The sequence below is a fragment of the Copidosoma floridanum genome, unplaced genomic scaffold (assembly GCF_036245765.1).
Source record: "Copidosoma floridanum isolate Cflo_tuat_1 unplaced genomic scaffold, Cflo_Japanese_pri ptg000030l, whole genome shotgun sequence".
Classification (NCBI taxonomy): domain Eukaryota; kingdom Metazoa; phylum Arthropoda; class Insecta; order Hymenoptera; family Encyrtidae; genus Copidosoma; species Copidosoma floridanum.
Genome location: NW_028321907.1, coordinates 166671 through 189257, shown reverse-complemented (window position 1 = coordinate 189257; position 22587 = coordinate 166671). Strand labels below are relative to the sequence as shown.

At 41.4% G+C, this 22587-nt stretch overlaps 1 long non-coding RNA gene across 2 annotated transcripts in view; it reads right to left on the bottom strand.

Annotated features, from left to right (window-relative positions):
• The window catches only part of LOC149373404 (uncharacterized), a 43237-nt gene extending 20926 nt beyond the window's left edge, over positions 1–22311 (bottom strand). Inside the window, exons 1-3 of one of the 2 annotated variants that reach the window (XR_016293392.1) lie at positions 21793–22311; positions 21479–21685; positions 20206–20245 (exon numbers count right to left, since the gene is read on the bottom strand). This is a non-coding gene — a long non-coding RNA (uncharacterized LOC149373404). Of the gene's footprint in view, positions 1–20205; positions 20246–21478; positions 21686–21792 lie in introns of those variants that run through there. The other variant, XR_016293391.1, reaches the window with a different exon arrangement.
• Between the last annotated feature and the right edge of the window lie 276 nt (positions 22312–22587).

Genomic DNA, 22587 nt, shown 5'->3' with positions numbered 1-22587 from the left:
CACAATAGAGAGCGATACAGGGGACGAAGGTCGTTTCTAAGAGCGGCAAAAAGCATCGGGAGTAAAAAAAAACATAGTCAGAGCCCCTTGCAAATCCGGAACTCGGAGTTTTTTACAGCTATAAGTCAGGTATGAGCAGTTCTGTGACGCTTTCGACGAAAGAAAAAGGGTGACACCAAAGCGGAGGATGCGATGACGCCATGTATTTTTTTTTCTTCTCAAAAGGGACCACGCCATCGTCGCTTCCCAGACAAACGCGCGTACACACAAACACACCTGCTCTCCCTCGGCTCCCCACTTGCCATTTGCGTCCTACTTATTTGCACCCCGAATGTAGGGTCCATGGATGTAGGTATATGCTTATGGCACTAATGCTCGTACAACACAAGCACGCACACACGTAACTGCTGTTCGCTCGGCATATAATAATAGCCCGTTAGGGAGTTGTTTTTAAAACAGTTTGACCGCGATGGTGTCGACGAGGCGAGATAATCACTTGAGAAAGGCGCCCTCTTTTTGTATATGCGAATGCTCTATTAGCTGCATGAAAGATGCAAATTTTTTTTTTTTTTTTGTACTGCTCTGCGTGAGCAAATTTAAAAATTAAAGTCTTCCTTGCTTTAGGCTCGCGTTACGTATAGGTATCAAAGAAATTTTAGTTTTAATTATTTCACGAGATAGTTAACAATGATGTACGAAGAAATCGATGAGCTTGCTGTAACGATATTTTAATACGCGGAAATCTGGATCATAGCCTTTGCAGGATTATTTAAAAATGAGATGGTAGAGTAATTGTTCTTTTTCAGAAACAAAAGTCTAAATCGACAATTTGTCGCCGTATAATTACGTTAATTGCGAGGACTTGGGCAAATTACATACAAGGAGCGAGGAGGATTGTCCCTTTAGCGGTCGGAATGGGTACGAGAATTCAACGTCTCAAACATGTTTGCCGCCACGTGTAATGGCACAAATGGGTCTGGGTCGTCTTGGATGGCCAAAAAGGGATATTTATCGAAATTAGCAGGTTACACGGTTACCTTTCCTTTAATGTTTTCCATAACGATGGCGTCTCTGTAGCGCCGACATGATTTTGGATTATATTATCCGAACGCGCCAATTTTCATGGATAGATACATCCCTCAGCCAAAACTCTCAAATTATCTGATTTCTTGGAATAGCCGGAATCATAATAATACATGTATACCGCAGCGTTTCCTGCTCACCTCTTATGAATACATAAACAGCAGCTTGACGACACGTATAAAGCTTTATACGTAATATCTATGCCATTTTGTACATTGGGCACCTACGATTCAACCTTTCTCTCTCGAATAGTCCATGTAATTGGAGGTATCACAAAAAACAATGGAATGATCTTTGGCCATGATGTATTACTCTTTTTTTTTTTTTTTTTTTTTTTTTTTTTTTTTCCTCTCTGTGTAACGGTATAGTCACGTAAAAATCTCAAATATGTGTATACTGGGGTATTGGCTTGTTAGTTGCAATATTTTCGCGCGTAGGCTCGTTTAGAAGCTCTGCATCAGAAGAAAATAATTAAAGAGAACCGACAGCTGGAAAATGGAGATGCCCAGAGGACGATTTATGCTCGTCAACGTCGGCGGGCGGGGGAGGGACGTGGTCGTTAGACGTAATCGCTGAAGATTACAGAGCAGAGCCATCAGCGGCTCCGCCGGCTGCAGCAAGCAGCTCCATGTACGATGAGTTACCTCCCCGAGTTCGTATAATTACAGCACGAGGTGCAAACGAGGAAAATCCCTTTGACTTTTGCCACCCGTAATTCTAGGTTTTCCTCGAGAATAGTTTCCATCCCACACCTGTAATCACTCGGATTATACGAGGTTCTACATCTACATTTGGCACTGAAAATTTGTTCAAGAACAACATGCTTGCCCATTTGTTTTCTTTCATTTCCAATCGCTGAGCTTACTACACGCGACCTCCCAACCTTCCAAAATACTCCATTATATTTTGGAGGTAGTTATTAGGTATACGAGATGCGTGCTACTCGGCGGGAAGCCAGTAATTTCGCGCGTATGAACCTACCCTCCTCTCTACTCTTGGAATTCTCAAAAATACACAATACCTGGCGGTATAACACAGGTGAAAACAAAATTTATCAAAATAGACGCCACATTGAGGGATGACGATGACCGCACGTTTCCGCACGCGCATCGCCATCATTGAGATAAGAAAAAAAACCATATATAGGAGGGACCCGAATTATCCATTTATACGGTCGACCATTCATCCCCTCGCGGTTTCAAGCCAAGCTTTTTATTGATGCCGCGCTCGCTCATTGAAAGCGGAACAATATGATGGCACGAGCAGAATGGCGCAGCTTTCGCGTGAGTGAGTCACGGCGATGATTATGTTGTATTGTTATTACTTATAAGTGGTCAACTCGTTCGTCGCGGTTACAGCTGCGCGTGTCGTTACGCGCAATAATTAGGCCGCCTGTGTATCTTACGTTATAGGTCCGCCCGCTCACACCCGCCCATGTGTTACCGTGTGATGGTATACGTAGTTACGTATACGTACATACTGACCACACTAACCTGAAACAAGCCACGTTCAATATGAGACGCTTTGAAAGAAAGACGAGAGTAATGATGAAAAAAATAACAGCAGGCTTCAAGTAAAAAAGGGTTTCCGAAATGTGGGATTTGTAAAATTGTGAGAAAATTGTGGAATTCTAAAGTTCTCACCTCGAGCACAGTTTACTTCCAGTGTAAATTTGTAAATCTTGGCGCAAACTGTGACGACTTCCTCGCGACTTCAGCGTCCGTCCGAGTGGCAATCATTATGTTTTTCTCACCAAGGGGACAAAATGACCGCCACTTTGGAGAAAATGCGCTGCACGATCGTAAGTCAAGACAGCGAACCCCTGAATTATCCTGCGTAAAATATTCATCGGCTTTATGGATTAAAATTAATCGATGAAGCGCCTTACCCGCAATGCTAAACGTGTTTATGCTCCGAATGAATAACAGCACACGTCGATCGAGGCAATCTGTTTAGCCGCGACGACCGAATCTGTGTAATTTGCTGAGAACGACGAAGAAGACGCGAACCAGTAGTTGTCGTTAGCTTTTCTCTCGAGTCCGGTTGTCCTCAAGTGCAGCCAGGTCTTACAGAGCTGCAGGCGTGTATATACTTTATCTCGAAAAGCAGTAACAAAATGTTGTTTTTATTTTTTTCTCATCGATGATTTGCCAGGTGAGTATGCCACGAGAAGATTATTTTTCAATTCAGAAAAATCAGGCTGTCGAGCGGGAAAACCAGCAGAGTATAGCATACTTACTACACTATACTCCGGAGACAGGGAGAACAAGACGCGTCTTTACAAACTACTCCACCTATATGTACCAATACCACCGTTTTCGGGACCAACATAGAGGCACATTTTCTTATTTTGGTTCGTTTTGAATCATAACAATATTATGTCACCTTGGAACAATCAATATATTATACTTCATTATATTATTAGTGTCGAAAAAAAGTGGAAAGTGCATGGTAATGTTTATCATGACAGGGACAGTGTGTATTTTCCAGAAACAACAAATTTTTTTGAGTTGATAAGTTACCACCACAGTTATAAACATCAAAAACCATATGACATAATGTTTCGCGCACATTGTTAAATTACATGTTTCGATACTTTTTTATGAGGCCTGATACATGCTACATCTGTTGTGATCGAATGGACCTGCAGAAAAAACAAAATTGGAGCTGAAAAAATATTCGATTCCAGACTTGCAAACTCGGAGAAAAAAAAAAAAAAAAAAAAAAGACAAAGACCGAGTCGGTGTATTTTGAGTGAACAGAAACTTCCTGTGAGTCAGTCGTATTAAAGATGTTAAATATTGTACGTAATAACGGAGGCAGAGAAAATAAAAAGCAGCAAGAGGCATCAAGGCGACTTGATTCCCCGATGAAAGAAACTATTGAAAGGCGAAGGCTGCATCCGACACTTTCTAGCTCGACTTTTAATTGGAATCAGGGCCCCAACAGCTCGATTCTCTGATTACTCAGAGCAAAAAATTTCGTGACCTGCATCTCGAGTAGCACGTGTATGTGCTCTTCCAAAAAATCTTGTTGGCTCCCCCCCTCCCCAATATAACGTTCGGTTCGAAGTCAAAGGGGGTAGTATAGTAGTAACATAATATTTTCTTGGCCGGAGACTAGACGCGCCGGAACGAGCCTCTGTAAGGGAGAGAGAGAGAGAGAGAGAGTATCGGTTTTGTGCGACGAGTAACACGAGAGCCACGCCTGGGCTGTTTTGTGCCAGACCGGAGACGATCGTATTTTTCAAATGGTAAAAAAGAAAAAAGCGCAGCCACCGCTCTCAGAATTCTCGAGATATTTAACAAATTTAAATATCCTTTAGTCTAAAAGCTCGGTAAGTGGCTGCCCCTCTTTCGCGCCGCAGGTTGTTCCATTTGGATTTATGAGAGGGGCATCCAAGCCTCCCTGCCTCTTGCCTTGCACTCCCAGAGTGCCCCCCGGCGAATGAAATGCTCGGCTTTAGGGGATCTCATTATATACAGACATAACGTACCTATAAATATTACCGATTATTAGAAGCATCTACACGTTAGCAAGTACCTCCAAGATTTGCAAATGATAAGTAGGTATTTATCACTGCCTAATGATAGAGAAAAAAAAAAAAAAAAAAAAAAAAGTTATACTAGGAAAGAACGTGCGCAACAGAGTATCAAGGAAAAAAAACCATTGCGAGCTGGCAAAAATTCGCAGTTTACACTACTGTACTCGTATATATTGGTGATTAATAAATAATTTTATTCTGAATATGTAGGGTGAGATTATTCAATACGGCTATTAGAGTTACGGTAGGCATTAGGCTCGTGTAGCACCTTTGTATCACAAAGTTACAAATTTTATTATTTAAGTAAGTGTACCTGAGGCATTATTACTCTCCGAGTTAGTTTGGCGCTTAAAATTTAATTCCACGTGACGCCCGTGGCTTTTGGAAACGAGCTGCGATTGTTGCTTTTAACATTCGGTGTAAGGGGGATGAGCAAAAGATGAAAAAAAAAAAAAAAAAAAGAGTAAAAGTGACCTTGGGCACAGCCCACAATATTACACCCACAAGTGCGCGCGAAAGAGCCGAAGGAGAAGGGACGGCGCGGGGTAATAATTCAATCCTGTCGGCATAGCCCCACGGCTCCGTAATATCTCTCCTCATTAATTGCAATTAAGCAAATCCCGCCGCGAGCGGGTCTCTCGTTCACTCTTGGCTTATTCTCCCTTCCCTCTGCGATGCCTTTGCTCCTTTCGATGCCATTAGGTACAACCGAACCTTTCGCACGCACGCCATAGGGTGCGTTAGTATAATGTTACCACGTGCGTGTGGGTGTTGGTTGGTGCTCTCCAACTTTTTTAGCCTTCTGGCTCTGTGCAGCCAACACGCGACGAGATAACAGCTCTGCCTATTGCACGTATGCGTACCCAACCAAAGTCTTGATGGGATCGCTGCTGTCTTTTCTAGAATATTTCAGAAGGGATCTTTTTTTTTTTTTCTTTTCATTTTATTAGTCTGAATTTTTTCTTTCCCTCACTGCGTGATCAATGCGGTGACATTTAGCATGTGAATTAATGCCTCAATTATCGGACTTTTTAATGGTAACGAGACTGAGATGTATTTTTGAAAACGATAGCGCAACCATTTGTGGAGAAGAGAAATTAAGCTTTTTCTCATGATCTACCACTTTAATACGCTTGGCACCCAAAATGCAGATATGTTATACACTTCCAGAGCAGACCAGCATTTTATGTAAATTATGTCAACACACACCGATAAATTTATCTTTCGTATGCGTAATACAAACACCGTATGACTTTTCTTAATGGTTAGGTATAATTTATGAATAATTTCTGTTTCAAGAGTTAATCTAATATAGGTGAATACAGATATTTATTGAGAAACATATAATGAAAAAAAAAAAAAACTAACTTCAATAGGACTTAATAAATACTTGCACCCGGGGTTTGGTAAATATTAGAAAAATATCCAATCAGAAATTAGCGTTAACGAAAAACAACAGTAGTACAGAAAATAACAGTGGCCTATATATCGTTTCGGACACACCACCTGCGTAAATTGATCGCTCTCTACTTTTTAGAGTTACGTTTTTTAAGTTTCATCATCCTTTCTTTTTTCCCAGAGACAGCCAAGATAATTAAAACAACTTTTGCCGTTAGACAAACACGACCAAGCTGCTTCATAAAAACGGCCGCGCGATTTGCATGTTTGTCAAAAATGTTAAAGATTTACGGTCTTACGCGTTACGTTTCAGACTAATTAAATAATTACACGTGTATGAGTAAAAATTGTTGAAATTATCGACCAATGCATGGGACAAAAAAAGGTCTAACTTAAAAGCCTTTTGTGCAGTACTTAATCTAAATCAGGGACGATGGCAACAACGAATAAAATTTTCCCTCTTTCTCTATTAAGTAAAACATGATGATTTTTACATGAAAATTAAATTGGAAAGACTTTAAATAATAATAATAATAATAATAATAACAATATGTGCGTCCATTTTTAACGATTTCGCCGAAATCCTGGCCGAAAGAGGGGGGCCTCGTTCTAAAGACGTTTGCGTACTTGCGTGTCCGCGTGCGTGTACATGGAAGGCAAGGTAATCAGAGAAGAAGCGAGACGGAAAAAGAACTGCTCGGATCAATTGCCTGCACACGCATGCGACACACTATATATCCATCAACTTACCGAGTTTGCTTTGTCAAAGGAGCACACGCGTGCACGGTTCTTTTTTTCGCCGTCCCTCCAATCATACGCACGTGCACGTAACTTTCACTTCTTAGTCACTTTTTTTGGTTACGGATTTTTTTGAAGTAACTTTTTGCGCGCCTGCACAGGTACTCTGGCGCACCTAAATTAGGGATGAACACGAGATGATGGCAGCTGGCTCGGTTTTATAATGCACATGCACCTCTCGGGACAAACGCGATAAAAATTCCAAATCCGTGACCACTTATAATGCACCTATTGATGCTATGTATAACTAGCTTTTGTACAATTTATGAATAGCTAAGAAAATTTCGATTGCTTTCTAAGGATTGAAAATTTTGATGTGTATCACAGTTACCCCTTAGTTTTGTGTCGTGGGTAAAATTCAAGCTGAATAAAATATTGTTAATATAGACGCTAAAACTAGCTTTATTCGCCATCGCACGTACGTCAAATGCTAAATTATACACATTTTGATGAAAAGTCCTTGAAACTGATTATAAAATATTGCTAAACTCAACAAACAAGATTTTTTTAGATTTAATAACATATGGATCATCGTTACTTCTTAAATATATACCTAAGGATTATTCGCAAAGACGTGAACGCTTTAGGGTACCTGTAAATGGAAGACCTGCTGTTTGGCAACTTCCCGTCAAAACTCTCTGGTCTCATGAGAGTGAGAGAGAGAGAGGTTCATCACGTGACCACATTTAACCTCTCTCTCACTCTCATGAGACCAGAGAGTTTTGACGGGAAGTTGCCAAACAGCAGATCTTCCATGTACAGGCACCCTTAGATTTTAAACAAATTTTGAATCAAAAGTAAGGACAGCAGGATTAACTGTAATATGAACCAGCCCCCCCCCCCCTTCCCTCGATTGTTTTAAGGAACATTGTTAAATGTCATTAGTTGTTCTTTCTGCACGCATACGTGTATAAAGGAATGACTGAATAATATAAAGTTAGTGTTAAACATGTTATTTTCGTAAAGCGTATGCGATCCGTTTAATTTTAAACGCAAAATATCTAAATTTATATAAGTACATTTCAATGGATTTTGTTACTGTTTGGATCATTCCTGAACTTATTACGACCACTTCTTATCACGTATTAAAAAAATGAATTATTTAAGTTCAACTATTGAAGTTATGTTGTGAAATACGTCCCTCCTCGACGAACATGAAATGGAACGAATCGATAGCTCTCGATCATGTCCATCATTTTGTATGAATACCTATCCCGTCAACAACTTGATTGTATTATTTTATTGATGACTAGTTTGTTCGTGACATACCTACTTGTTTCTAGTCACCTTGGTGCCTCCTTACTTTGCTAATGGTTTTCACAAATAAGTTACAGATATTTGTGGGGAAAACGAGTATGCGGGATGAATCGAGACGACGAAATAATATGTATGCACTTGGTGATAAAAAAACTATTGTGGATGTAATTTTTAAAATAAGGTATGTGAAAAAAAATCTCTGATTAAAGATGTATCGCGGTAGAAAGAAAGTAAGTAGGTCGGCTGAAAAATGAGAGAGAAGAGACGAGAAGTGAAAAAATTATGCGTGATGTGTTTTAAAAAGATGCAACGCAAATATTGAAAAACGATTAACTCTTTGTGTACCTACACATGGTATAATAAATATATACAGAGTCCCCCGAATGCGGCTCGGGTCATCAATCACAAGCTGCAAAACGAACACTCATACAGATATACAGAAAGTTTCATGGGCTTTCCTCTTAGGCGCGTATTAAGTATGTGCGCATTCTCTTGTGGTCTCGAAAATCTCATTGGCTCACCACACCAGCCATCGTCGTTATCTCATATACGCACACTCTTGACTTGGCTCCTCTGCAAACTTTGAGGCAATCTAGCCTGCGGCTTTGGCGCGCACCTCTGCCACGTTAGTATATTGCAGTGCCTTTCACGCTACACCTGCGCCGAGCGTCGAAGCGCTGACAATTACTTGACGATCGATGGACAGCCCGAGGTGGAGATTTTGCTGCCTGCCTTCCCGAGTGACTGACTGACTGACTGACTCCGCTCGGGTAGCCTCCAGTGTGTACGCGCACGTGTATTGTAGGTACCTTCTTTGAGCAGCATGCCAAAGCAATTGGGAAATAACGCCGCTGGTGGTGGTGTTCGCCTCGGTTCGCGCCATGTAGGTACACGTACACTGGGCTATTGTGCGGGCGACGGGCAATTGGGCCCATCCTCGCTCGTGTGTATAAATAATCTACTGGCCAGCCAAATTGTGGTGATCGAACCGTTATTTATTCGCTGCTGGAGAGCAACGTCGAATTATCATCTTTAACTTTAGGAATTTATTTATTTTTTTTTTTCTTTTTCTTTTCCCGCATCACCAAGTCGATCCATATTTTTTTACAAGATTGTTAAATACGCTTCTTCGCAACCTTACATTTTTATCGTCACGGTGTGTGAAGAGAGAGAAGAAAGAAAAGATTAATTTTAAGTACGTTGCGATGTTCCTGTAATAACGACGAGTTTGCGGTAACATTAAAGTTATTGCTCCTTGCAGCTATACTCATGCATCGCTATTATTTCTTGGGGAATATTATATTTATACGTACCTATACTGTTACATACTCGACAACGATAAACATAACAACGGTAATAACAACTTTGACGGGTCGCAGGTAGAGTAAGTACTAAGGCAAATAAGTGAGAGCACGTGCCACACTTTCGTGTGCTTTCGTGCACACGTGCAATTTCAATGCGTCCCTCGAAATTTGGGTTGCATCGTCGCCCGTAACCCCGAGAATCGGCCCATACACTTTCAGTATCGGCGACATGTGCGCGTAGCGCCATCGGCGATTCCCTTACCGCTTCTGTGGTGGTATGTATTTATGAAAAAAAAATAAAAAATAAAAACAAAAGCTTAACCGTGCCCTCGAGTCACTGTTGGCCTTTTTTTCCGTATCGTAATGGATGCACCAGGCGAGCAAACATGCTTTACATGATATTAATCTAGCACGTGTGCAGGCGAGGCTCCTTTGCGGCTACGAAAATTTCAATAAGTTTTTATTGAGGAATCGTCAACGGGAATTTATCGAATGTGAAAACTGAATGAATGAATTTTATAACCAATAAAATCGCAGGATTTTTTTCAAGTACCGCTTCGAGGCCCTGTAACAGTAAACCTCACTCTCGACTGGTGGGACGTAAAAAAAAGAGCGTCTATAGACGAGATATTTCATAAAAAATAAAGAGCGCTTCAAACTTCCGTTGAATCGAAAGCATCGGTGTTTCCAGCTGATCGGACAATGCGGGCCACCGCTACTGCGGCTAGCTCGCACAAACACGGAGGTGCCATTGGGGGAAACGCGAAAAAAAGCGCTTTGGAAAAAGCCGACACCCGTAGTGTAAGACTCCCTCCTCGGCCACCACCCATCGAAGACAGGCGAAAAGGCGTATACATCTCCACTTGGACGCCGACGCGCATCCGTCAGGGGCGGGAAGAGGGGAACAAAAAAGCAGCCCGTTGCGCAAGAACAGGCGCAAAAAGAGGTGGCTGATGTTCTGGAGAAAAAACGCCGACGTCGCCGACTGGCGCAAAATTTCGGCTGAGCTAGTACAGGCGCTCATTGTTTGCGCCGAAAAGTAAGTATACATTTATATCATTGGTGGAGGTTTCTCCATACTTTAGTCGAATAAACGCAACCTCACGCGTTTGGCAATGCCCCAAATCGAGGCCAATATGACACAACATTCCGAGTCATGCAATATACGTGGATACAGGACAGTTTTTACCTATACCCTCTAAAATATTTCTCAAAAATCAACATGTCCGGCAAAGTTGATGGCTGCAGTAATACATGGATGGCGCGTGAATAATAAAGTACCGATGCAACAGATGCAAGTGCACACAATTGCAAACTCGATTGGCTAGCATGAATCAATGACGGTAAGTCATCGGACGCTACTATAATTTATGTCGTTTATATTATACCTACACGTGCGAAATACCCGATGACGGAGGACATCCGGAAAGTTCGAGCTTTGCTTTCAATCGAGAACAAGTACATGACACAATACTCTCGAAAATCGTACGAAAAAAGTTCAAAGAAGAAGAAAAAGGAAAAAAATGAGAAAAATTTCCTTGAAGTGCATACAGAACGAGTCGGGCACTTCCCGTCAAGTGATCCTCGAGCGCAACTCGAATGGGCCATGGCAGCGCGTCGAATCCCAAATAATAAAAGAAATCGCCCTTCCCTCCTCCCTCTCGGTTGTCTCGTTCGCGTGCTCGCGCGTGCGCCCGGCTGTGTAGCGAGTGACTCGAGCCATTGATGAGTAAGAGGAGGCCCGGGCATTCAACGAGTCGTTTTGTCCACCGGCAGGAAGTGCATGGACGTTGTTTTTTCTCTCTTTCTTTCTTTCTTTTTTTTTTTTTTTCGCGAGCCTTGAAAGGAGCTGCTGGTGTCAAAAGCCAAGCAGCCCGCCCGTGAGCTCGGCCCTGTTATGCAGATGCCGTGAAAGAAGCTGCGTGATGCGTCGCTTCAAATGGCTCTTAGCGACAAATTATTGGTCGCCGTCGGCAAATCGCTCAGTGGAGGGGACGGGTACACCTTTTTCTCTCTCTCTCTCTCTTTGTTATTTTTTTGAGTCCCAGATGAATAACGCTAGCTCGCGGCGTAGGACCTCATGCAGCTGGGGTACAGCTTGTGTGCTATACTTACTGTATAGCCGTATATATATTATATAGGTATATATATATCCTGGTATGCATTTTTCGCGAGGATTTTTTCAATAAAACCGCGCTACTGATTTTACCAATTTTTTGACGCTTGCTTCTCTTGATGTGCTCAATCGGTCGATTATTTACTAAAAATTATGAGAAAAACAAATTATACTCGAAGCAACAGCAGATGATTTGAACCAAGAAAGATCTTTGTAACGCACCAGTTGAAAAAAGTAGGGAAAATCTTTGCTCGACACGGATGAGCAAAAGAAAAAAAAAAAAAAAAAAAAAAAGTGCTCCTAAGTAAAAGGAAACTACTCGGTCGATTAATAAGCTTCGAGTGAATCATTGTCCTCCAATCGTACAGACATTAAAACTCAACTATTAGCCGACCGCGTGATCTTCAAAAAAAGAAACAACAATGAGACGGAATCTCGGATCTTCGAGGAGAGACGCAATACACACCAGAGGTGGAACGATGCGAGCCACCCTCGAGGGGAACAGCAGCAATAATTCATCTCGTGTATACCCGCGTTTAACTATTATAAATATGTGTAGGTATATGAACACGCGCGCGTGCACAAGAGCCGCTGCACCCATTCCGAGCGTGCGACTCTTCTTCGTCCTCCTCCTCTCGCGCGTGAATGGCTCCGATGTGTATACTTTACCCACTCTACTTACTGTATGGGTGTATATAGTTATATCGTGCATTGTGTAGGAAAAAGCGAGAAAAAGGAAGGAGCCAAGAATGGAAATTGGCGTAAAGAGGCTCCGAGAAGTCGACTTGTCTCGGTGTGAAAAGCGGCAGCAGCCGGCCGGCTCGTGCTGATGGGGAATATATATATATATATATATATAGGTGCGCATGGGGCTCAAAAAGCCACAGTAGTGGCAAATTCCGGAATATAGACTGGGACAATTACTTAGCCCTCATAATGGACGCAAGAGAACAGATTCGATTCGTTCGGGGGTGTGTGTCAAGTCGAGGCATTGTCGAGGCTGAGAGAGTATGGCACAGCTCGTGCAACAAAGTGTTCCTCCTCGACTTTTAGCCGAAAAAACTCGATTTTATGCTCCGGCAGCAGATGTCTCGTCACATTCAGAGATGAGCTACCCTCCTCGGCCTATTAATGAACTCGAACCAAAGTGTACACTACGTGCGTTCCCCCTTATTTTCTTTATTTTTTATTTTTTCATAAACAAAAAATATGTTAAAGTTCTACTTGGCAGGATTTTATCGAGTTTCCGTAGCTGCTGATAAAATTATCGCAAACAGTGTTAATTATAATACCCTTCAAGACTATATGGTCTAGCCACCTGTACCAGTGATCTTGCAAATATTTTTCATTACATTAGTTTCGCAGTCGACGCTTGTTTAGCCCATTAATACGAGACGATAATCGCATTCCATTGAAATGTTGTGATTGGAAAATAAAAAGCAGCGGAAGATATAATGTAAAGAGTAAGAAACAAAATTTGGAAAAGCAGGGAATTTTCATTGTTGGTGTGCTCGGAAATGGGGCTCGGAGGGGCTAAAGACGCGTGAAAATTTGAATAGCCTATTTATACAGTACCGAAAGTCGGATGGCAATAATGGCAGAGCTCCGGGGACAGGGGCTATTTTAAAAGGAGCCTCGACCAGCCGTGTACACCTTGTTATAACTTGGGAAACGCCCCCTCCCTCCTCGGCGATCACGGCGACATTCGAGTGCACTCAGCTTTGAATCCCGTGACAATAGAACACCAATAAGTCCCTGGTGAAATTGTCGTTTATTTAGTATACGCGTCCCTAAGAATGGATGAGTCGATAGATTTTTTTTTTTTTTTTTTTTTTTTTTTGTCCCTCCCGACTTCTCATCCACTTATTTGGTAATTGAATTGATCTGAATGCAAACTGTTTCTCAATGGGGCAGACCTGCAGGCAGGCACTTTACTTGCCATTATTAATAGGCACCGTCACCTGGTGTAAATTCTCAGTATATGAGCTTCACTTTCGTTCCATCGAAACAACAGCTAGCCTTGCTCACTTGGCTGTGAAAATTTTTTTTTTTTTTTTTTTTTTTTTTTTTTCTTCAACTCCTCTACCATTAGCCTGCCATGCGTTTATTCATTCAATTTTAAAGTCGATTTAGCGTAAACCACGATAAAAGTTCACTAGCAGCTCTCGGCACAAAGCGAGTAGCGCGGTAAAAGAGCCATTAGGTGCCAAGGTAAGTAGGTAGGTATATACGCGTACGATGACATGAATATATGCCCAATTATAATAATAATTACAAGTAAAGGACGATTGGGGGGAGGGAGAGAGAGCTGGAGTTTCAATGGGATCCAATTTTCCCGAGAAAAAGAGGAGGACCCACACAGGAGCTTCCAATTAAGACGAGTCGCCGAGCAATTATCTCTCGGAGCTCCGAGTCGAATGCCAACCATCTCTCGCGCGGTACGGCTGCCGTGGAAGTCGAGACGACGAGGGGCATTAATCTCTATTAGAGATTCTGCGCAGGGGAAAATGATGTTGGCGTTCGGCGTGCCGAGCCACGGGTGAAGGCTTCATTTACCGATCTCTGCTCAATTAACAGAAAGCAGTGATAAACGAGGGCCTACGCACCGGCAACAACTTTTCTCAGATGTCGGTTTTGCATGTTTGGTCTGACAGTCTGACAATCGTGCAAGTGTGTCTATTTTATATTACTTATGGTCATATTTCCCAATTGAGATGGAGCAAACAGAAAAAAAAAAAAAAAAAATCCAGTGGTAAGCGCGTATAACGGTAAAGAGGGGTTTCGTCAAGTCCGAATACTGTAGAGGATTTAAAAAAAAAAAAAAATAAACAAATAAATAATAAAAATGATACTTGCAGAAGTAAATTTATAGATATTAAGTGAAAATTTGTCGCGGACGTATTAGTTTATCACATCTGAGTTATGACGGGCATTCACCTGCCTGCCCTCTCTTCTGATCTTCTCCAGCATTTCGATCGCCCTTAAAAATCAGACTAGAACTGCTGCTTCTGCTACAGATGTATACATATTTACAACATAGTATACTTATCATTGTTTCTCTCTTCCGATTTATTTGAGCTTCCATTTGTTTGTTTCGACAGACCGGTACTTATCTCCATCGGACCAGAACAAACTCTCTGCACTAGCCATCTCTTGATCTCGGGCGTCGCTCGCTGCCTACGAGAATTTCAGAGGCAAAGAAAAATCTTGATAGAGTCTTCCCCCCTCCTCCCCACCCTCCTGTGCTCTTATTTTCGTTTTTTTTTCTTTCTTATGTTTCTTTGGATGTTTACTCATTTTTATTTGCTACTGCAGCGTAAAACAGTTAGGGCCACCAGATAGACGGCTCTGATAGGCTTTCTTCTAGGCGACAGGTAGGCCTGTTTATCTATTTGCCATCCCTCGAGTAGGAGATATATGATGTGATGTTCTGGACTATGCAAGGGCACCCTTGGATTGGGCATAATAATAACAGTAGTAACAGTAGCAGTATCATATCTACGATGATAAAAAATAGAACGAGTTGTGTGTCGATACTGACCACCTGTGATTTCCTATAGGGCTTTGGTAAAACATGATATCGTTATACTTGAAATTAAATGTGTACGTACCAATTGAGTTTGAAAATAAAATTTCAAAAAGAAAGGTTCGAAAAATCATATGTTTAGTAAAAAAATCAAGCTCTTGCATGCGCTTGTAAGATATTATTAATACTTTTATACCTAAAAGCGCGCGTTTTTCTCTCTAAATGTTTTTGTTTCTCGCTGTATGCCCCTCTTTGTGTTGGGTCAGGGTCAATTAGTCATCCCGTCCAAATAAGTCGCTGCGATTGCCCATGAAGTCATTGCGCGCCACCAGAGAATCAGAGAGAGAGAGAGAGAACAGTCGCACGTAAGCGTAGCATGATTATGCGCGCAGGCACACGTGCACTTGCACTTTTTCATTCAACTGCTACCATTCCGGGACCCGAAGCAAAAAATTAAATACCCACAGTATATACCTGGCGCATTAATTCCTCGTCGTTCAGAGGCACGAAGAAAGGAGGTGTCCAACGTTATACTCGTGCGAGCGGAGCAGCAGCTACAAGTGCAAATCGAGTTTAATCGAGCCTTTTACGTTGACTGCTCAATAGAGCAACGTCACACTACTGGAAATTCATTATAATTACCTTGCTTTTACGCACCACTTGAATGTATGAAAAAAAAAAATAAAAATAAATAAATAAAAAAAAAGAAAAAAGTAAATAAATAACATAAAGAAAGAAAAGTTTGCGTAGCACAGAATTACTAATAGCTTGTTTTTTTTCCAAGCGCAACAATTGATTTTGATCTCACAAATGGATGTACATGTGTGTGCGCCGTGATGAAATTTACGGATCAAAGGTAGGTGAGAAAAAAAAAAAAAAATGTATTTCTCACACCAGTCTATACAGTACAGAAGTGACGTGATTGTTGTTGCTCCATCAACTGAGATGAACGCGGTAGCAGCGTGACGAGGTGTTAATTCGGTTATTAACGAAATCGACGTGCTAGCGCGATGTTGAGGGTAAAGTAACGAGCAAAAAGGCCGGCAGATTGGGACGACCGGGGAAAAAAGAAAAAGCTCCCAATATTGCAGAAAAGAGAGAGAGCTGCAGCAGCAGGGAGATACATTGAAAAATCCATCTCACACAAACGACGAGGGGCACGCAGTTCTCATGTTGGCTCGCTAAATGGGAAAATAAACAACGAGAGCTCGTTAAGCCGCGTAGTCCGAGGGGGATACCCGCCGTTATACCGTGAAATGGAGATTCGAGAGGTGATGCACTTCTCCTCTGAAATTCGGCTCCCCGGGAAGATGAAGAAACGCCTCTACTTGCCGCTTCTTCCCCCACCGTCATCATATTCATCAACCTGCGATGACCAATTTTTTCACTAACTCGTTTGGCTTCTTCCTCGTTTATTTTTTTGTTATTTTTCAAGGCGTTAAGCTGAGATCGACCAACAAAATTTTTCACACGTGGTAAAAAAGAATGAGGCCGCAAAATCTTACAGCAACGAAAATTAAAAAATTTTTATTTCAAGTGTAGCCACCAGAAGTCTGTAAATTTTATGAATATGGAAAACAGGTGTCTTTCCTTCCCTCCGTCCACCGTCCTGAGGCACAAGTGATGAGATCTCCCCTCCGTACAAAAGATTGATACATCCGCGGGTACACATACACAAGCATAGGTGTGGTAAAAATACAGCAACGATAAATTGTGAATCTTCAATGCGCTCTCAGGTATTTCGGCAGAAGATATTCATTTGAATGTTATGATTGAAATTTTCAGTTGAAAAATGTCACTGCCGTGCGGTACAGCGATCGATCAAACGATGAAAGGACCATTGACGATAAAGTGCGGCTGGGGTGGAAAATAATCATGTGCATAAAATATTTGCACCTACTCCGAGAGTGACGGAACGTTGAACGTCATAAAAACAAACAGCCAGTATGGATAACGTTATACCATTAATCGAACGTAATGGGAAAAAAAAGCAGCAAAGAGCATCGTACACCGCAGAGCCATCACGCGTAAGTAGTATACCCATGTATAAGTATATACAACGAGAGACTTTTCACTTGACGAATGAGCCGCATATTTAAATAATTTCATCCCCAATTGACTCGTCCGTCGTCAGTATGGCCATCACCCATGTAATACGTATACACATCCCTCTCCCTTCTTCTTCACGCGCATATATAATGCGATTCTTTTTTTCTTCCTCTTTCCGCCTGACAAGTGTGGCGTGTGCAAGTATAACGCACGCGCGCGCGCGCGCATCTACGATTATTACACTGTGACAGATCTGCGTCACCCGAATAGAAAGCAAAAAATCCGATCCTCCCCTTATACTTACTCTGCATACGCGAATATACACACACACATATATATATATAATACATTGGCAATACCTATATGCATATTTACAATGCATATACATACTTAATATAAATATTATACAATGAAGTACTGATTGCCATCCATCCCCGATGTGTTGCAATAAACTACTCATTGCCATACGCTTTTTAAGCCTTCGCATCATTATATCACCTTTATTATTGACGATATTTAGAGTTGGCTTGTGCCTAAATGTTAAATTTTTCTGTCAGACAGGCACGTGTTTTTCGAAAATACTACGCATACCTAACGGTGTCATTTGCGAATGGGGAACTAGGTATTGGTGCTCGTTATTGAATGAAAAAAATCCGTCATTGGTAGGCCAGAAATGGCGATGAAAAATATACCTATAGCGTTTCATGGTAGGTATGGTACAAGACAAGCATATAGGCAAGCAATGTTCGCAGACGCTCGTCCTAATAAGCCGGGCCTATACAGAAGGGGGTACTTTTGCATTTTCAAGAATTTGAATATAAATCACTTTTTGCCGGGGCTTCTTCTTCGCCTGCACGTGCTGCATCGTCATCATCGCCGTCGCCGTAGCAATGTGTATCGCTTATAGCGGAAAGGACGTGTGCTCGACCCGGGGCACGTCATTAGGCCTCATTTACAATCCACACCTCGTAAGGGGCTTCGCGCGCCGCGCTCCTTCGGATTAGAAGCCGCTAACGACCTACAGAAAGGAAGCCGACGGGGAAAAAAAAAAATCGCACGCAACGCAGGAACAGCTCAAGGGATGCATACCTACGCGTTAATATGTACATGGTGCGTGATATACGCAAAAGCGGCGAGTCAAAGGCAATCGTTCGTATTTTCGGGGCGTTTTTTTGCTCGACAATTCAAATGCGCGTTTTTTCTTCAACTCGGAGCCGAAAGCGAGTCGGCCTTCGAGACTTCCCTCCACCGGCTCCCGGGAGCTTTCGAGCATCACGTATAGACAATGTGATTCAGGCAGCCTCTGGAGAGAGAAGGGGGGACGGAGGCAAGGCCAAGAAAAATTGTACGCCGTTGATGAATCTTTGGCAAACGATAATAATCTCCAATAGGTACTTGATTGTGGGCACCTCTCGAAAGAGTCCACCGCGTCCGAAGACATTCACAAAAATAAGTAGAGGAGGTAGCCAATCAGCGCTCGTAAGACCATATTCAATGTACATTAAGCGACGTTTCTCCGCATATCGTGCAACGGGCGATTGGTTTTTTTTCTTTTCTTTCTCGAGTTGCCTTGCACACGCATCAATTTATTTCATACCTATAGTAAAGCAGCAGCTCCATTGCACGTATGGTAATTATACTCTGGCGATTTCTGTAGCTCGTGTCTTTTCGTTCGCTCTGTATTTCTCCTCGGCGTTTGGGACCCCCCGGGTCTCGAGCACAAGCCCGTTTAATTGAGACCATCTCCCCGCGACAGCACATGTCTTACGAACGTGTTTCCACTCCCCCCCTCCTTTTTTTTTCTTTTTTGGTCCCTGCTTCGTTGCCGTTGGGGTCGTGGGGCTGATTTATGCAGACGACGCGCTCCATACGACAGTCCCAAGTGCTCGAGACAACGACTGCGACGATGGAAAGGGTAAAAAAAAGGGACGCAGATGGAAAAGTGCTAATCCTTGGCAAATCACCTACCCGGCTGCGTACCATGATCATTGCGCGACTGGCGCGTACGTGATTGATCCTCCGTGGTGGTAGCGCGCGCTCTTTGTCTCTTTAATTTTGTGACTTTGCCGACTTGGGGGGGATTCGATGGCCAGACTTTATAAGACCAAATCGATCCACGCTTAACACGTCTCTCTTCAAACGTTACGGCCACTGTATTACGTTTGATTACGCCTTATGTGACATGCACACAACAGTCCCATTATTGAGCTCATTTGGTATTTTTATCGTCCGTAGAGTCAATTGGCGCTTCCTCGATTACTGCATCATCAAAGTAGGTGTTCTCTCGACCCACGAGCCTCTTGGTAAACAGCTCTCTCTCTTTCTTGTTGGTCGGAAGCGATTGGAGAAAAAAGGATTTGGTCTCTCGACATGAAAGCCATCGTGAGCAGAGCTGTATTAATCAATCTATCGCTGCCCAGCAACCGAGTAATCATTTTATTAGAGCCAGGCGAGATCAAGCATTCCTGTTAGGGTGCCTAGTACCATCACGCCCTCCTCCCTCCTTGCACATCCACCCCTATGCTGGATGCCATCGTTAGATTCGACGTTGCTCTGTATTATTTGACTCTTCGTTCACAAGCGTAATGGCATTGCGTGTGTACAAGGAAGACGGAGAGAGAGAAATTCTGGATGAAATCTCGTTGATGCTAATTATTGCCACTTAAAACTTAATCCACTGACGGGACTGTGTTGTACAGCAGAGGCGGAAGATGCCATTTGAATACTTTTCGACAATTGTTAACGTTATACCAACACAATATTAAGTTATACTTCACTATCCTTTTACTTTACATTGGTGGCTACCGTTTATAGTATTTCCACCTTATTGTTCCCTATAAATACTTACAAGTGTAAGATGAGTCATCGGTTCATGCTCATAAAAAAACTGAGCTCTGTTTCTCCCTGAAAATTTTATTATTAAATTCCAGTGGACAAACTAAACAAATTGTAAAATGGATATGCTTTGCCTTCTACAGCTACTGTAATTGTACTGCAAGTACCTACTCGACGAACGTGACAATGTGTCCTCTCACGCCCTGTGGCAAATCACCATGGATCGACTACTGCGTGTCTAGACAGCTCCTCCCTTCGACACTTTGTCCAATTGGCCAAATCGTAACTAATAATCATTGTCGTGGAACCCAAACACAGGCCACCTCCATACATACCTGTACATTTATAAAACATTTCAAGCAAGTCACATTTTGAGCATGTATATCTTAATATTGCATGTCTATGAAGACTCAATTTTTTGGTGTGATGAACACAATTTATATTTAATCACTCCAGCTATCATCCATATGGCCTCAATGAGAACTTTTCAGATAAATTATAAAGCTTGCAGTATGCAAATTTGAACAATTTAAAGACCAATTATACTTATAACTCTTCATTATATTAATCTTAACATTTTTTGCAGTGTACATTTTTTTTTTTTTTTTTTTTTTCTCTTTATCAAATAAAATTTCAAAAAGAAAGGAACTAACTTTTTTAGCACTAATACTTTGTAATATTAGATTATTTCTTAAAACAAAGTATATCCTGTTAAACATTTAGCGGGACACCTATAATTATGAATTTCTATTCTTTAACTGATATTAAATTTTCTCAAGTGTCAAATTGTCTTTTAAGGCTAACACTTACTTTCAACAGCTAAATCAGATAATGTTGGGACCACCATCATGAATTTACATTAGGGAATCCTTATTTTTGCACAATGAAATTTTAAGCACTTATGTGACTTGTGTACTACTGTACTCTACTGAGCTAAAAGTTTTTAACCAACAAAGACTCGTTTTTGCACTTAATCAACCACAAACACGTTTGTAGTGGATGTTATTCTTTATGGGTGAATAAATAGTGGCCAAGATATTTCTAACTGTGACTGACATACATGGAATGGTAATTTACAAATGTAAGCCCATAGTTTTCTCTTCTAGTCTTTATAACATCTGATTTAACTTGAGAAAATAAATAAAAGCAAGGAAAGATTCTCCGAGTCAACATTTTTAAAGACTGTAGGAACAATTATCTTTATCTACTAAAAAAACATACTTTAAATTTACGGACAATAAGGGAAACATCTAGCTTTTAATTATTCAGTCAAAATATTACTTCTTCTTTAGATACCTGCAGTGAATGCAAAATTTTAATAATTCTGCTGGATATACAGATAAAATGAGATAATACAAGATATCACATAAAAAAGCTGTTATAGATTACCACGATTTAAGCAGAGTGGTGTACCCTGTTTATCATTCGGTCAATTGTTTAGGTTTACATTGTATTACACTATTGATGTCTTACTTAGAACTCAAAGATTTTTAACAAGATACAAATCGATGTTACACTATTAATTATTTAATAATTTTTATTTAAATGATATTTAATTATTAACTCACCAAAAGTGCATCGCAAAATGGCTATTGAAGAGATCTTGTCCCTTGTACGGACCAAGACTGGGAATTGTACATAGAACGTAACTTGGCAAAGCAGACTATTACAAATAAACTGCAGTGAAGGAGTGCCTTGTACTTCCACTGCACTTGCTACATCTTTATTGTCCTCTTTTTCGATGCCCAACAAGTGACAGATGAAAAACTTGATAACTATAGCAACATTCATACAGAAATAATCTTAACATTTTACGTTGTTCACAGTAGGTAGCTTTCAATTACAAGAAATATTTTGGAAAAATAAAAAAAAAGTATACTACCTGACTTGTAATTAACTTTTACTTGTCCATTATTTCAATCAGTTTGTAGCCACTCAAATGATTGGAACTGAGTCCAAGAAGCGAACTCCTCAAAGTTTTGTCATAGTATTTCTCCTGTAACTACTTACTTGTACAGTCGACCGGGAGGATAACCGGAAACCGAACGACCGAACGACGACAACAACGACCCGGATGACTATACATGAGACTTGGTAAGTGGTATGGACCTACACTAGACACTGTCTACTGAATCGCGGCGACGAGGTATTCACGATCACGATTCACGCAACTTGCCGTGCGGTGCAAGGTACAGCGAGTCTCGCACTGCGAGAGTTCGAGTAGGTACAACATAACCAAACTTACGAAACAAGAGTGTGTATTTGTGTATGAACGACTGTGCTTGCTAGATTTTTGGTACACAAGATGCATTTACTTACTTACGTACTACGTACCCATTGTTCGCTGGAGCTCGGCTAGATGGGCTTTGTTAAAATATCATCACGCATTTACACTTAAATTATCAACAACCGACGTACCTAACTTATATCCCGAGTAGATATGGCAAACTGCACAGAGCACTGTACGCGCGCACGAAGACACTCCAAGTAGATAATATAGGTATACCTACACTAAATAAGCTGAAGCGCCAATCGCTCATGCAAAATTTACGTAAGGTGTGATGGAGTTTGGAATTCGCGAGAGAGGCGAGAGTGGAACACCTACTTATATTCTTGAATTCAAATTCAAAAAAGTCGTTAAACGCTACAGATTATTCAGTAGTACCTAGGTTACTTA